The sequence below is a fragment of the Haematobia irritans genome, chromosome 5 (assembly GCF_050003625.1).
Source record: "Haematobia irritans isolate KBUSLIRL chromosome 5, ASM5000362v1, whole genome shotgun sequence".
NCBI lineage: Eukaryota > Metazoa > Arthropoda > Insecta > Diptera > Muscidae > Haematobia > Haematobia irritans.
Window position 1 is genome coordinate 36,646,470 of NC_134401.1, and position 12,874 is coordinate 36,659,343.

Below are 12,874 nucleotides of genomic sequence, written 5' to 3' on the forward strand. Positions count from 1 at the left end.
CCTGGCTGATAGACGAGTATGATAACAAGTATATACGGCCGTAAGTACGGCCAGGCCGAATCTTTGTATCCTCCACCATGGATTGCATAGAAACTTGTATTAAAGACTGTCATCCACAATCGAATTACTTGGGTTGCGGTAATACTTGCCGATGGCAAGGTGTCTTAAAACTTCTTAACTCCGTGTTCTCAAAACAAAAAAAATGCCGATTAAATACGTAAATAATTCAGTTTGACAAAATGTTTATGGAAATAAAATGTTGACCAAATTTTTTATAGAAATAAAATTTTGACAAATTTTTTTTATAGAAATATAATCTTGAAAAAATTTTGTATAGTAATAAAATTTTGACAAAATTGTCTATAGTAATAAAATGTTGACAATTTTTTTTTGTATGGTTGTGAGAGACCATATACTAACACCATGTACCCAATTTCAACCGGATAGGATGAATTTTGCTCCTCCAAGAGGCTCCGCAAGCCAAATCAGAGCGTCAGTTTATATGGGGGCTATACGTAAAAGTGGTCCGATATGGCCCATTTGCAATACCATCCGATCTACATCAATAACAACTACCAAAAAGTTTATTGATGTAATGATCGGTCATTCATTACCCCTTTGTCTGCGAATATTTAACGTGATCGGAACAATTTATGCCCGTCCTACAATTACACTAAAGGTGCACATAAAAAGAAATGTTGCGATTCAATCACGAAATTAATTGATCCAATTAATTTTTTAATTGAAATGTATTCAATAACAGAAATGATAGTATCAATTAAAAAGTTAATTGAAAGTCAATTAAAAATTTAATTGGTACTATTATTTTTTTTTCAATTAAAACATTTGTTAAATGAATTAAATTTTTAATTGAATATTCTTTAAAACTCTATTAAGATTTTAATTGGAACAATTTTCGTGAAGTGGGTATTAAGTTTGAGTTTAGACGCTAAAATCGCTAAATTTTTTTCACCATAGATTTGGGGCTATTTCCTATTATGAAGTACAATTTTATACTTTTTTTTAATGTTTTATTTTTGATTTTCGCGTCTAAATTCGAACTTAGTACTCACCTTAAACACTGATTAACTAGCGTAGAAATTAACATTTCGCTTTGAATTCTGTTCTGTTTTCTTAGCGTTTCACAGTAACACAGGCACAACAGCATCCGCGCCCCCTAGTAGTAACGCTTTAGCATTAACATCAACCTCATCTTCATGAGTATCGTAGAATGTCGTTATCATCATCATCGGCGTTTTCGTTGTTGTTGTCGTCGTCAATGTTGGTGTTGATGTCTAGAGCAGTTCAGAAAACGCCTTATTGTTATTCTTATTCTTAGTCAGTTATATATAGTCTTTGTATTGTGATTAGAACAATTCAGTCGATTTTCATAATTTATCGTGTTTAGATGTCGTTATCGGTCAGTCCCGGAAAAAAGGTAGTACCTAGTAGCATATGAATGAATTCGGCAAAGACAATTAAAATCAAATCAAAGTGATAACAGTGAGTTTTTTTCTCTTTAAATTTCCCTCCCTGCTTTTGGTTGAAAAGGAAATGTAAATACAAGAAAACATGAAGAAAGAAAAGTAAAATATTTTCTAAATATTATAAATGAAAAGCAAAACAAAAAAAAATAATACAAACCATAAATAAAATATAATTAAAATTAATTGCTATAGTGTTGATGTGTGTGCCTTTTTTTTAATATGTGAGAATGGTCAGCCATTACCTTGCTTTTGTGATGTGCTAAGCATAAGCTAAAGGAAACGGAAGTGCATACACATGCTCCAATTGTAATTCCCTTATAATTAAGAAAGAACAATGCCAACAATTTAATTAAAATAAAAAGAAAGTACACTGAAAAATATATTGACCTAATATGAAAGATTATGCAAAGAAAAATTTTAGGACACACAATTTAAACAATATGGAGGACAAATTTTTTTAACCTTTAAATGCACAAGATCACCGATTGCTCTGAAAAAATATTTAATATGCAAAATGATAAATAAAGAACATTTGCATACCTCATTTAAAAAAAATTATATGCGTTATATTTTTTATTTTTATTTATTTATTTTATTTTTATTTATTTATTTTTTTTTGTTGAAAAAAATAGAAAAATGCAATGCGCATTAAACTAAGTTTTTATTTAAAAATAAACACTCAAAAAAAAAGTTTACTTGGATCCAAAGATTTCGACCTTCCCTTAAGGATTTTGGTATTGATTCCGAGCCAAAGATGCGGCTTCTTTAAAATAAAGAAATTTTTTACCGACCTTTCTGGCTTTAAATCTAGGACCAATAATATTAAAATTAGGATACAGATCATCTCATTTATCAAATTTTCATTCTCTTTTCGCGGTTTATTAAAAAAATACTCACGTACAAACAAATGCCAGTTTAAAAATCCAAATTATAACGGATACTTCAAAGTAAAAAATGTTTTCTTAAATCCAAAAAACACTTTAAACCAAACACGCTAAATCCTCAAAATAAGTCTTAGCCTATATTTGAAGCGTTTTTATCTTAAATCTAAAGTTTCAATATTTCAGTTAATTTAAAGATAAATTCTTTAAATCAAAAATGCGTTTCTTTACTTTAAAGAAAATTAGCCTTAGTTCAAAGACATGCGACTTTAACGGAGGAGCTGTCCAAATTTTATTTCTATAGAAAATGTTGTCAAAATTTTATTTCTATAGAAAATTTTGTCTAAATTTTATTTCTATAGAAAATTTTGTCTGAATTTTATTTCTATAGAAAATTTTGTCTAAATTTTATTTCTATAGAAAATTTTGTCTAAATTTTATTTCTATAGAAAATTTTGTCTAAATTTTATTTCTATAGAAAATTTTGTCAAAATTTTATTTCTATAGAAAATGTTGTCCAAATTTTATTTCTATAGAAAATGTTGTCTAAATTTTATTTCTATAGAAAATTTTGTCTAAATTTTATTTCTTTAGAAAATTTTGTCTAAATTTTATTTCTATAGAAAATTTTGTCAAAATTTTATTTCTATAGAAATACAATTGGTCAACATTTTATTTCTATAGAAATTTTTCTTTAAATTTTATTGCTATAGAAAATTTTATCAAAATTTTATTTCTATAGAATATATTCTCAAAATTTTATTTCTATAGAAAATTTTCTCAAAATTTTATTTATATAGAAAATTTTGGCAACATTTTTTACTATAGAAAATTTTTTTTTAAATTTTATTACCGTAGAAAATTTTGTCAAAATTTTAATTCTATAGAGAAGCTTGCCAAAATTTTATTTATATGGAAAATTTTGTTTAAAATTTTATTTCTACAGAAAATTTTGTCAAAATTTTATTTATATAGAAAATTTTGTCAAAATCTTATTTCTATGGAAAAATTTGTCCAAATTTTATTTCTATATAATTTTTTTATCAAAATTTTATTTCTATAGAAAATTTTCCAAAAATTTTATTTCGATGGAAAATTTTCCCAAAATTTTATTTCTGTAGAAAATTTTATTTCTATAGAAAATTTTGTTAAAATTTTATTTCTATAGCAGATTTTCTCAAAATTTTATTTTTATAAAAAAAAAGTTTTATCTAAATTTTATTTTTATAAAAAAAAAGTTTTATCTAAATTTTATTTTTATAGAAAATTTAGTCAAAATTTTATTTCTATAGAAAATTTTGTCAAAATTTTATTTCTATAGAAAATTTTGTCAAAATTTTTTATTTCTATAGAAAATTTTGTCAAAATTTTATTACTATAGAAAATTTTGTCAAAATTTTATTTCTATAGAAAATTTTCTCAAAACTTTGTTTATATAGAATATTTTGTCAAAATTTTATTTCTATACAAAATTTTATTTCTACAGAAAAGTTGGTCAACATTTTATTTCTATAGAAATTTTTCTTTAAATTTTATTGCTGTATAAAATGTTGTCAAAATTTTAGTTTAATATAAAATTTTGTTAAAACTTTATTTCTATAGAAAAATTTCCCAAAATTTTATTTGGATAGAAAATTTTCCCAAAATTTTATTTCGATAGAAAATTTTCTCAAAATTTTATTTCTATAGAAAATTTTGTCAAAATTTTATTTATATCGAAAATTTTCTCAAAATTTTATTTCTATAGAAAATTTTCTCAAAATGTTATTTATATAGAAAATGTTGGCAACATTTTTATACCCTTCACCACTACTGTGGTACAGGGTATAATAAGTTTGTGCATTTGTATGTAACGCCAAGAAGGAGTAATCATAGACCAACCTTTTAGTATACGGATCGGCTTAGGATTAAATGCTGAGTCGATTTAGCGATGTCCGTCCGTCTGTCTGTCTGTCCTTCTGTTGATGTATTTTTGTGTGCAAAGTACAGCTCGCAGTTTTAGTCCGATTGTCCTAAAATTTGGTATAGGGTCCTGTTTCGGCTCAAAGACGATCCCTATTGATTTTGGAAAAAATCGGTTCAGATTTAGATATAGCTGCCATATATATTTTTCACCGATCTGGTCATAATTGGCGTGTATATCAACCGATCTTCCTCAAATTCCGTACATCCGAATATTTTATGAGTCTCGAAAAACTTGCAAAATATCAGCAAAATCGGTTCAGATTTAGATATAGCTCCCATATATAGCTTTCGCCCGATTTACACTTATTTGCCCACAGGGGCCAATTTTTTGCTCCGATTTAGTTGAAATTTTGCATAGGGGGTAGAATTAGCGTTGTAACTATGCGTGCCAAATTTGCTTGAAATCGGTTCAGATTTGGATATATCTCCCATATAAAGCTTTCGCCCGATTTACACTCATATGACCACAGAGGCCAATTTTTAACTCCGATTTAGTTGAAATTTTGCACAGGGTGTAGAATTAGCATTGTAGCTATGCGTGCCAAATTTGGTTGAAATCGGTTCAGATTTAGATATAGCTCCCATATATATGTTTTTCCGATTTCGACAAAAATGGTCAAAATACCAACATTTTCCTCGTAAAATCGCCACTGCTTAGTCGAAAAGTTGTAAAAATGACTCTAATTTTCCTAAACTTCTAATACATATATATCGAGCGATAAATCATAAATAAACTTTTTCGAAGTTTCCTTAAAATTGCTTCAGATTTAAACGTTTCCCATATTTATTTTTTACTAACATTGTGTTCCACCCTAGTGCATTAGCCGACTTAAATTTTGAGTCTATAGATTTTGTAGAAGTCTATCAAATTCTTCCAGATCGAGTGATATTTAAATGTATGTATTTGGGACAAACCTTTATATATAGCCCCCAACACATTTGACGGATGTGATATGGTATCGAAAATTTAGATCTACAAAGTGGTGCAGGGTATAATATAGTCGGCCCCGCCCGACTTTAGACTTTCCTTACTGGTTTACTATAGAAAATTTTTTTAAAATTATATTACGGTAGAAAATTTTGTCAAAATTTTAATTCTATAGAACATTTTCTCAAAATTTTATTTATATACATTTCTATATAAAAATTTATTTCTATAGAAAATTTTGTCAAAATTTTATTTCTACAGAAAATTTTTCAAAATTCCATTTCTATAGAAAATTTTCTCCAAATTTTATTGCTATATAAAATTTTGTCAAAATTTTACTTCTATATAAAATTTTTTTAAAACTTTATTTCTATCGAAAATTTTGTCCACATTTTATTTCTATAGAAAATTTTCTCCAAAATTTATATAGAAGTAAAATTTTGTCAAAATTTTACTTCTATATAAAATTTTGTTAGAACTTTATTTCTATAGAAAATTTTCTCAAAATTTTATTTCTATCGAAAATTTTGTCAAAATTTTATTACTATTTTCTCAAAGTTTTATTTCTATAGAAAATTTTCCAAAATTGTATTTCTATAGCAAATGTCCTCAAAATTTTACTTCTTTAGAATTTTTTATTTCAAAATATTATTGCTATCGAAAATTTCTTTAGTAAATTTTCTCAAAATATTAGTTCTTTAGAAAATGTTCTCAAAATTTTAGTTCTATAGAAAATTTTGTCAAAATTTTATTTCTATAGAAAATTTTCTCGATATTTTATTTCTATAGAAAATATTCTAAAAATTTTATTTCTACATAAAATTTTTCAAAATATTATTTCTATGGAACATTTTCTCAAAATTTTATTTCTATAGAAAATTGTTTCTACCTTTTGTACGCGATGCAATACTGCCAGTATCACGGTAACGAGCAATGTTAGGAGAAACAAAAGATTTTTTTCACATTTAAATGCAGGAGGGCTCTAACGATAACCGCTTGTGCTTTTCCAGCCAAATAAAAAGTCATCACACTATCTCGTTTGAATTCCATCACAAATAACTTTATTTCTGAATATAACAGATCAAAATGATTTTGTAAACTTGTAAACAATAAAATTAACTGTCACAGGAATACATTTTACAGCTAATAGACGAGCTATTTAGAAATTATAGCAATCTGATATCACTCACCCTGTATATAAATTTTAGTTAATCACATGTAAGTTCAACAAACTTTTGATTAGAGTGGAGAAAACAAAACACTTTAAACAATTTTAATATCTTGAACTGGTTTCCTAAAATTTGCTGTTATTTTACAAAATTTACATACTCTTCAAATTTTTGTAAAGAATCTAAAGTAGATGAATAACAAGATATTGCGAGCCCCCAAAAACGACTTCTTCAAATTTCTTCATAAATTTAGAATAACTTGAAAACAAATTAAAAATAATAATAAAAACCCCCCAACCATTTTTACATTAAAACTAGATTGATGGTTAGGATAAAAAGTTCATGTGTAAATTTTTTTATGAATGAATCAATTATATAATAAATAAAAAAACAATCCCCTTAATATTAACTAATGTGAAACTATCATGTTGTCATCGATAGGTTATTGTAAGATATAAAATTTAAAACCGCTATAATAATAAAATCGCCCCAGGTCAATGATCTTCATGAGATGTAAATGGCAAGGTCGTAGTTGATATTGATACTGAATGATATTGAATACTATGATTAAGTATTTACATATCATGAATTCTTAGGCCAAGTAATTTATGTTTATCATATTAAAATTTATACACATTTTTGATTGGAATAATAAGAAATAACCCCCCTTAGATCTTAGATTATGATAAACGGTTTCCATAGGCAATAACCAGAGAACAACGTTATGGGAAATGCTAAAAGTTGACATATCTTAATATCGGATTTTATTGATGATGAGATTCACTTTCATTTTAATCGCTGTCCAGTAGAAGTTCTTGAAGAATTCCTACTTGTTAGATTTTAATTTTTATTTCAATGGTAATGAGGCTCTAGTTTACAGATTAATTCTTATTTAACATTAAAAAAATTGCCCAATTTTGTGTTTTAATATATGAAAGTTCAACCTTTATACAAACAAAAACAAAATAAGCGAACATTTCTATTTTTTTTTTGCGTTATGAAAACGGGTCCCTGGAAAATGAGCCCTAAAACGCAAATTAAACAGGGCTACAAATATGGCGCGACAAAAAATAAAAAAATTACAAAATACAATACAATGCCATTTAGAACAACAAACGTGTTTGTAGTTGCCACCATTGTCAACTCTCAGAATGCAGAAATAGGCCCCATTTTAAAACGAAGAATAATCCCAAAACGGAAATTGGGATTTATTTTCATTTAACATATTGGGGTTTAATTACATAATGCAAACGGGCCCCAAAAATAAAATGAAGTAACTCCCCAAAACAACTTAACAATTTGGGTGTTGGTATTTTCCATAACAATTTTTTGGGGTCATACTTCATTTAGGTTTTTGGGCCAATTTCCATTGGGGCTCATATTCATACCGCCTTTTTATTTTATATGAAGGTGCAATCTTTATACACAGAAAATTTTACCAAAAAACTACCAAACCAAAAAATCATTTTTTACGAAATTGTATTTCTATAGAAAATTTTGTCACAATTTTACTTCTATAGAAAATTGTATTTCTATAGAAAATTTTGTCAAAATTTTATTTCTATGGCAAATGTTATCAAAATTTTATTTCTATAGAAGATGTTGTCAAAATTTCATTGCTATAGAAAATTTTGTCAAAATTTTATTTCCATAGAAAATTTTGTAAAATTTTTACTTCTATAGAAAATTTTGTCAAAATTTCATTTCTATAGAAAATTTTGTCAAAATTTTAATTCTATAGAAGATTTTGTCAAAATTTTATTTTTATAAAAAACGTTTTATCAAAATTTTATTTCTATAGAAAATTTTGTTAAAATTCTATTTCTATAGAAGATTTTGTCAAAATATTATTTTTATAAAAAAAGTTTTATAAAAATTTTATTTCTATAGAAAATTTTGTCAAAATTTTATTTCTATAGAAAATTTTATTTCTATAAAAAATTTTGTTAAAATTTTATTTCTATGGAAAATGTTGTCAAAATTTTATTTCTATGAAAAATGTTGTCAAAATTTTATTTCTAAAGAAGATGTTGTCAAAATTTCATTGCTATAGAAATTTTTGTCAAAATTTTATTTCCATAGAAAATTTTGTCAAATTTTTACTTCAATAGAAAATTTTGTCAAAATATTATTTCTATAGAAAATTTTGTCAAAATTTTATTTCCATAAGCAGGTGAGATCTTTATACACAGAAAATTTTACCAAAAAAACAACCAAACCAAAAAATCATTTTTTACAAAATCTTATTTCTATAGAAAATTTTGTCAAAATTTTATTTCTATAGAAAGTTTTATTTCTATAGAAAATTTTGTCAAAATTTTATTTCTATGGAAAATGTTGTCAAAATTTTATTTCTATAGAAGATGTTGTCAAAATTTCATTGCTATAGAAAATTTTGTCAAATTTTTACTTCAATAGAAAATTTTGACAAAGTTTTATTTCTATAGAAAATTTTGTCAAAATTTTATTTCTATAGAAAATTTTGTCAAAATTTTATTTCTATAGAAGATGTTGTCAAAATTTTATTTTTATAAAAAAGTTTTATCAAAATTTTATTTTTATAGAAAATTTTGGAAAACATTTTATTTCTATATAAAATTTTGTCAATATTTTACTTCTATAGAAAATGTCAAAATTTTATTTCTATAGAAAATTTTGTTAAAATTTTATTTCTATGGAAGATTTTGTCAAAATGTTATTGTTATAAAAAAATGTTATTTTTATAGAAAATTTTGTCAAAATTTTATTACTATGGAAAATGTTGCCAATTTGTTTTACAATAGAAAAATTTGTCAAAATTTTAATTCTATAGAAAATTTTCTGAAAAGTTTTTTGCTATAGAAAATTTTCTCAAAATTCTATTTCTATAGAAAATTTTGTTAACATTTTTAGTCTATAGAAAATTTGTCAAAATTTTATTTCTATAGAAAATTTTGTCAAAATTTTATTTCTATAGAAAATTTTGTCAAAATTTTATTTCTATAGAAAATTTTGTCAAAATTTTATATATATAGAAAATTTTGTCAAAATTTTATTTCTATCGAATATTTTCTCAGAATTTTATTACTATGGAAAATTTTGCCAACTACTATAGAAAATTTTGTCAAAATTTTGTTTCTATAGAACATTTTCTCAAAAGTTCATTTTTATACAAAATTTTATTTCTACAGAAAATTTTGTCAACATTTTATTTCTATAGAAAATTTCTCAAAATTGCATTTCTATAGAAAATTTTCACAATTTTATTGCAATATAAAATTTTGTCAAAATTTTACTTCTATATAAAATTTTTTTAAAACTTTATTTCTATCGAAAATTTTGTCAACATTTTACTTCTATAGAAAATTTTCTCCTAATTTTATATAGAAGTAAAGTTTTGTCAAAATTTTACTTCTATAAAAAATTTTGTTGGAACTTTATTTTTATAGAAAATTTTGTTGGAACTTTATTTCTATAGAAAATTTTCTCAAAATTTTATTTATATAGAAAATTTTGCCAACATTTTTTACTATAGAAAATTTTGTCAAAATTTTATTTCTATAGAAAATTTCTCAATATTGCATTTCTGTAGAAAATTTTCTCCAAATTTTATTGCTATATAAAATTTTGTCAAAATTTTACTTCTATATAATTTTTTTAAACGTTATTTCTATCGAAAATTGTGTCAACATTTTATTTCTATATAAAGTTTTCTCCAAATTTTATATAGAAGTAAAATTTTGTCAAAATTTTCCTTGTTAAATCTTGCTAGAATTGCTAGAATTTTGACAAAATTTTACTTGTTAAATCTTGCTAGAACTTTGTCAAAATTTTATTTCTATAGAAAATTTTGTCAAAATTTTATTTCTATAGAAAATTTTTTCAAAATTTTATTTCTATCGAAAATTTTCTCAGAATTTTATTACTATGGAAAATTTTGCCAACTACTATAGAAAATTTTGTCAAAATTTTTTTTCTATAGAACTTTTTCTCAAAAGTTCATTTCTATACAAAATTTTATTTCTACAGAAAATTTTGTCAAAATTTTATTTCTATAGAAAATTTCTCAAAATTGCATTTCTATAGAAAATTTTCACAATTTTATTGCAATATAAAATTTTGTCAAAATTTTACTTCTATATAAAATTTTTTTAAAACTTTATTTCTATCGAAAATTTTGTCAACATTTTACTTCTATAGAAAATTTTCTCCTAATTTTATATAGAAGTAAAGTTTTGTCAAAATTTTACTTCTATATAAAATTTTGTTGGAACTTTATTTTTATAGAAAATTTTGTTGGAACTTTATTTCTATAGAAAATTTTCTCAAAATTTTATTTCGATAGAAAATTTTCTAAAAATTTTATTTATATAGAAAATTTTGTAAAAATGTTATTTCTACAGAAAATTTTGTCAAAATTATATGTCTATAGAAAATTTTGTCAAAATTTTATTTTTATAAAAAAGTTTTATCAAAATTTTATTCTTATACAAAATTTTGTAAAAATTTTATTTCTATAGAATTTTTTTTTTCAAAGTTTTACTTCTATAGAAAATTTTTTCAAAATTTTATTTCTATAGAAAATTTTGTAAAAATGTTATTACTATAAAAAATTTTTTTAAAGTTATATTTCTATAGAAAATTTTGTCAAAATTTTATTTCTATAGAAGATGTTGTCAAAATTTTATTTTTATAAAAAAGTTTTATCAAAATTTTATTTTTATAGAAAATTTTGTAAAAATTTTATTTCTATAGAAAATTTTGTCAAAATTTTACTTCTGTTGAAAATTTTGTCAAAATTGTATTTCTATAGAAAATTTTGTCAAAGTTTTATTTCTATAGAAAATTTTGTCAAAATTTTATTTCTATAGAAAATTTTGTCAAAATTTTATTTTTATAAAAAAGTTTTATCAAAAGTTTATTTTTATAGAAAATTTTGTAAAAATTTTAATTCTATAAAAGATTTTGTCAAAATTTTACTTCTATAGAAAATTTTGTCAAAATTTTATTTCTATAGAAGATGTTGTCAAAATGTCATTGCTATAGAAAATTTTGTCAAAATTTTATTTCTATAGAAAATTTTCTAAAAATTTTATTTTTAAAAATTAAAATTTTCTAAAAATTTTATTTCTATAGAAAATTTTTTCAAAATTTTATTTCTATCGAAAATTTTCTCAAAATTTTATTTCGATAGAAAATGATCTCAAAATTTTATTTATATAGAAAATTTTGTAAAAATGTTATTTCTATAGAAAATCTTGTCAAAATTTTATTTATTCTATAGAAAATTTTGTCAATTTTTTTTCTATTTTATTTCGTCCCTTTTTTCAAGTCTCATATCTGGAGTTATGGCAATTTTTTTTTAATTTAAAGAAAATCATTTTTGTTAAAAAATATCTTTAAATTTACTGAGATAGTGAATCTTTGGACTAATGTTAAAAAAAAAGATCTAGAAAGGCTAAGATTTTAAATTCTAATAAAAGCTATGATTTATTTTGAGGATTTTCCATCCTTGGTTTAAAGGTGTTTTTTTTTTTTTGTAATATAGGAAACATTTTGAAATGAAAGATGATGATTGCTTCAATTTTTTCATTAAATTTAATCGTATATCTTTTAGTTAAAATAAATTGTTTTAATGTAAAGAAAATATTTTTTTTTTTATTTAAAGAAATAATCTTAAAATTAAATGAATAATGAAACTTTTGATTAAAGCTAAAAAATCTTCTAACAAAAGCCCAGCCAGATCTTACTAGAGACTATGGAAATGTGGATTAGCCAACACTGAAACATATGTATAGTCAGGCTTGTAAGATGGGTATCTGGCATTTTTCTTTTCAATAGCATAATAACGCCAATTCCTTAATCTTCACGTCCATTTAGCTCGCATTTAAAATTGTAATTAATGTAAAGTAATAGATTTGGACGAAAAACCAGCCTATGTTGATATCAGACGAACATAAAAATAAAAGCTAAGACGTAATTTGAGAATTTTTCATTTTTAGTTTAAATTTAAATTTTACTTTTGTTTGTTTTTAATTTGAGCACAATAACTGCGAAAAATCCTTATTTGAAAATATAACCACATCTTTCGAATCTATACCAAATTCCTTAAGGGAGGTCAAAATCTGTATTTTTATGCGTTTTTAAGTTGATGGTAAACCATTATTCCCAAGCAAACGATAACACTGGCCATATGACACAAATCCCCTGGGTTTGTCAAAATTCAGTCCCCCATTATACAACGTCTAAACGAAAGGGATATGAAACCCCCCTCAAAGTATTTTTCAATTACAACTGACGTCACACACTGATACTGACAATGATGATGTCAAAATGAAATTTTGGCAAAGTGTCAAAGATGCTCTTTATGTGTGTCACACATTATCGTCGGGAACATTGAGTGCGTAATTTTTTTGTAAATATTTTATAAGAGGATAATTTCTGGTCGACATATATCACAGACCA

At 23.7% G+C, this 12,874-nt stretch overlaps 1 protein-coding gene across 4 annotated transcripts in view; it reads left to right on the plus strand.

The window, feature by feature from the left end:
* Positions 1 to 12,874, plus strand: part of LOC142240962 (putative fatty acyl-CoA reductase CG5065) — a 174,263-nt gene that overhangs the window by 108,023 nt on the left and 53,366 nt on the right. Inside the window, exon 1 of one of the 4 annotated variants that reach the window (XM_075312706.1) lies at positions 1,393 to 1,503. The exons of 2 other annotated variants lie outside the window; for them this stretch is intronic. The gene's annotated coding sequence lies outside the window, so the exon portion shown is untranslated. Of the gene's footprint in view, positions 1 to 1,392; positions 1,504 to 12,874 lie in introns of those variants that run through there. One more of the 4 variants, XM_075312708.1, reaches the window with a different exon arrangement.